The following is a 4,659-nucleotide window of genomic DNA, read 5'->3' as shown; positions in this document are numbered from 1 at the left end:
GTCCACGTGCGCGGGGACCTGCGTGTGCTGTTTGGAGGCGGGTGTGCGTGTGTCACGTGGACGCGGGAGTGTGCCTGTGTCTGCGTGGGGGGTGCAGGACAGGATGGAGTGGTGTGTGAGGGCGGGTCACGCGGACACGGGCGTGTGCCTGTCAGGGGAGGGGGTGTGCTCAAGTCTTGAGGGCGTTGCAGGGCTGTGCAGAGAAGGCTGTGTCACAGGCCCCAGGACCCTGCCTTGGTGGTGTCTGCAGGGCGGGCACAGGAGTGTGGGAGGGGCACACAGCTTGTGCACTGGAGGATCCCAGGGAAGTGGCCCTGGCCGCCCCAAGCCCTGCCCTCTTTCCTCCAGTACATACAAATTGACCCTCCACTGTGTCCCAGGCGCACACACTCTGGGGACCCTTCGCCTCCTCCTAGGTCTCCCACCGTCAGTCCTCACAGCAGCCACGGGAGTCGTTTTAAACCTCACCTAACTGAGGCACTCCCCTGCTCACAACCTCCACTTGCCTTTGGGGGCCTCCTGGGCTCTGTCCACCAAGCTACCCTCACCCCCAAACCAAGCCCTGAGTCCCAGCCAGGAAATGACTCTGCTACGCATAGTGTGAAGTTCCATCCTCTCCTGGTCCTGAAATCCTGCTGAGTGCTCAGAAGAGAGCTCAGGTGCCACCTCCTCCAGGAAGCCATCCCTGAGGCCAGCACAGTGAATGAGGGGCCTTTCTCTCCAGACGTAACTCCTCTTGCTGTCAGGTGCCGCTTACGTGGGGAAGACTCCACACCAGCCACTCAGCCTCCCTGCTGTTCTTACGGATCAAGCACTGTGCCCCCATGGCGTTTGCACCTGCTGGTCCCTGCGCCTGAGATGCCCTTCCCCAGATAGCTATACCGCCTCCTCCCCCTTCCTTCCTTCAGGTGTCTGCTCCAATCCTGCACCCAAAAGGCCTTCCTGAACCACACTGTTAGCAGCAGCATCTCCCAGCCCCTTTCTCTCGATCCTTCTTACTCTGCTGTATTTTTCTTCACAGTATGTACTGCTTGACATATCGTGTCTGAATCACTGGCTTTCTTGGTCGTTGCTCCTTGCCCCCACGAGAAATTAAACGATATGAGAGCAGAGACTTGGTCTTTTTGGTTCACTGCTGTGTCTCCCCACACAGGCTTGCACAGAGCCTGGCAGGCAGTAGGTGCTCTGTGACTATTTGTGCTTGTATCCCAGATGTCCATGTCCCTGGCGGCTTCCTAGCCTGTGACCCCCCCCTGCTTTACCCCCAATCTGAGGCCGCTTCTGCTCCTCTGTCCCTGACACTCCAAGTTCCTGGAAGGCCAGGTCTGGGAGAACTGTAACCACATTTGCATGTTGGAAATCCTCCCTCTAGCGACTGGTGTGGAGGATGGGGTAGGGTGAGGTGGAGGTGTGAGCCTGGAGTCAGGGAAGACCCATGTGGCGGGCAACGAAGCAGTAGTCGGAATCTGGACTTCTAAGGGGTTCGGCTTGTGAGCTCACCCAGCTGGTAGTGGGGAGATCAGGGAGGGCTCTCAGAAGAGGCAACGGCTGAGCTGTCCTCCAGGCCGCAGAGGAGAGGAAGGTGTGTTCCTGGCAGAAGCACAGCTTGTACAGAGGCCTGGTAGCAGGACAGAGTCTGCAGTTTGGGAAGCTGTGGTGTGGCTGGAGTGGAGAGTAAGTGTGGGGTTGTGGGGAGTGAGGATGGGCAACAGGGAAAGGACGAGTGACAAGGACGGCTTCTGGATTGCCGGCCTGGGTCAGAAAAGAATGGGGAGGATGTGGTACCCATCTTGCAGTGGAGACGGAGGATGAGCAGGTTTGGGGAAGATGCTGAGTTGAATCTGGGCCCTGTTGGATCTGAGCTGCTCGGGAACATGGAGGGGCAGGCGGCAGCTAGCTGGAAAGAGTGGGGCTGGAGGCACAGACCTGGTGTGGAGGATGAGCAGGGGCACAGGATGAGGCCTGAGGACCATCAGCCTCTGTGGGTGGGCCAGAACGATGCACTGGGGGTAACTGTGCTGAGTCAGGCAAGAGCCCGCATCAGTGCTTGGGGGCTCCCCAAGGATGGTGGGAGCGGGCGTCCTCACAGCAGGAGTCGTCAAGCATGACTTGGCACCAGACGCCTGGGCCTCCCTCAAGGGGACTGAGTCATCGTGGGTGGGGGCGGGAGCTGCGGAGGGCACCCGTTGCCAGAGCCATCCAGACACTCATCAGGATCATAAACACGGCTCCAGTGAGGCGGCCCAGGGATGTGAGGACCACCTTCTGTGTCTGGCCTGGGGGGCCGCCACCTCTGTGGCTTTCCCTTCTGTTCGATCCTCTGCTGGTAAGGGCTGTCCATCCCCTTGCCTGGACATAGCTGGTCCCCTGCCTCGGCCTGGCACTGGGGTTCACAGCGGCCTTCCAGAGCTCAGAATGAGGCCTGACCAGGGCCTGAAGTCCTCCCAGGCGGAGCTGCTCGAACCCATGTGGATGGCAGCAGGGTCTGCCTGCTCTGCCCTGCTCTGGGACTCCTTTGAGGGATGCAGCTGGATGGGGCATGTCCTGAGGAGGAAGCCAGGCCAAGCGGGCGTCTGGAGCCAGGGACCCACATTCCTTGGGAGTGGCCAGACACTTGGGGGGTGGGGCACAGCCTGGGAGAAGAAACCTGGGTGGTGGGTATGTGCCAGGCCATCTTGGAGCCGGGGGCAGAGGTGGGGTTGGACCTTGTACATCAAGGCTTTCTTGGATGCTTCTAGACACAGCCACATCCCCGCCCAACAGGGCTCTGGCACAAACTACTCCTGTGTCCACACCTCATTCTGTTCGTCCCATCGCCCTGGGAGTTGGCAGGACGGTGGCCCTCTGTTTGATTCACATGTTAGGAAACTGAGGCTCCAAGAGGCTCAATGACTTGTCCGAGGCAGCAGGTCCCCAGTCTGGGAGGACGGGATTGAAGTCGTTTTTCCCAAAGAGGGAGGGCTTGAGTCTGGCCATTCTTGGCCACAGGACTAAGCCAGTGCCCAGGCCCGTAGGGATCCTTGCTGTACCATGGGCCTGGGTCCCAGCCTCTCTGTCCATCTTTCTGTTTGCCCACATGGCCCTAATTATCCATCGAATTAACTTTCTACAAAGTATCTACTGAGGCCTGAGCTTGGGAAGGGCCTTGAGACACCCCCTGCGTGAGCCCCCAGATGGGCTTGGGTTTCTGCCTGGGGCACAGAACCCAGCCCAGCAGGCAGTGCCAGGCTGGTGGGCCTAGTGACTACAGGGGAAAGTCCAGATATGCACTCTGGGATCAGGCTCCCAGGACCCCCAGGGGTGCAGGTCACCCCCCTACCCTGGGCATATGTACACAGAGACCTGCAGGCACACACTCACATAAGCACACCTGCACACACACACATCACACCGAGGTTTTCATCTCCATGCAGATGCGCTCCTGTGTGGGGACCACAACACACACAGACACACACCGCCACCCCAGGCCCACAGTCCGTGTGCACATATTCCCTCCTGTGCAGACGCGCGGCCGGGGCGCCAGGCCCTGTCTCCCGGACACGCGGCAAGAACCTTGGGCCTTCCCCGGCGGCCGCCTCCCTCGCAGACACGCTTAGTCACCTGAATTTGATCCAGGCGGGAGGGAGGGACGGAGAGCCTGACGTCAGCCCTCGCAGCCGCCTTCCGCCCGCCCGCACATCCATCTGGGCCACAGCGTGTCCCAGCAATCACAACAGCGACAGCACCACAACAACTCACTTTTACGGTGCCTCCTTTGTGGCCGGCCCTGTTCTGAGTGCCTTACGCGCACTCCCTCCTCAGCATCTCAGCACGTGCGTGAGGTGAGACCCACTAGAACCCCATTTTGTGGGTGAGGAAAACCCAAGACACAGAGGCGAGGCCACCTGCTCACGGGCTCCCCGCCAGGAAAGGGTGCTGCCTGGCTGCCTGGCTGCCTGGCTTCAGAGCCTGGGCGCCAAACCGGGTAACAGGGCTCAGGCTGGAACAGGAAGCCCTTCTGCCCTGACTTGCTGGGTGACTCCGGGCCCATCCCCACCCGCTGGGCCTCCCTCTACCTATCTAAGAAAAGCAGGGAAAGGTGTTCAAGGGTAAAGGAGGATGGCCTTTTGCTGGAATGGCAACCTTTAGGAAATATGCAAATTTTATGGGCCCGGGCAGCCTATGGCTTCTGCCCTGCCTAGGGCCAAAGAGCAGGAGCTCCCAGCCCTGGAGTTCATTCTCTTCTGTGTGCTGGGGCCTGAGGCTTGATGGGGTTGCGTCTCTGCGGCTGCTTTCTCATCTGTCTAATGGGGACAGGGCTGTAACGATCACTATGGCAACCACTCATTTATTCAACAAATATTTATCGCGTTCCTATCACACGCCAGGCGCTGGTGATCTTTTGGAGACAAGGCAGATGAAAGCCCTAATCTCATGAAACTTACATTCGGGAGGGAAAAACATGGCTTGTGGAGTGAGGGGACGGGGCGGAGGGGTGGGCCACCTGCTGGGAGGAGCCTGGCGGGGCCTGGAGGGTGTTCCCAGCTTTGGCTTCCTCCTCGCTATGCCGTCTGGTTTCCAAGCTCTCCCCGAAGCTCCAGCCCCACTCACTGTCCCTCTCACCTCCTCCAGGGAGGCCTCCCTATGCCACAGCCTCTCACCTCCTCCAGGGAGGCCTCC

The 4,659-nt window shown here is 59.8% G+C and overlaps 1 protein-coding gene across 1 annotated transcript in view; it reads left to right on the top strand.

The window, feature by feature from the left end:
• The first annotated feature begins 1,629 nt into the window (after positions 1 to 1,629).
• Positions 1,630 to 4,659, top strand: part of CAMKK1 (calcium/calmodulin-dependent protein kinase kinase 1, alpha) — a 30,510-nt gene continuing 27,480 nt past the window's right edge. Inside the window, exon 1 of the mRNA XM_011980408.1 lies at positions 1,630 to 1,674. The gene's annotated coding sequence lies outside the window, so the exon portion shown is untranslated. The remainder of the gene's footprint in view (positions 1,675 to 4,659) is intronic.

Source organism: Mandrillus leucophaeus, unplaced genomic scaffold (genome assembly GCF_000951045.1).
Source record: "Mandrillus leucophaeus isolate KB7577 unplaced genomic scaffold, Mleu.le_1.0 Scaffold212, whole genome shotgun sequence".
NCBI lineage: Eukaryota > Metazoa > Chordata > Mammalia > Primates > Cercopithecidae > Mandrillus > Mandrillus leucophaeus.
This window is presented reverse-complemented; position numbering and strand designations above follow the sequence as displayed.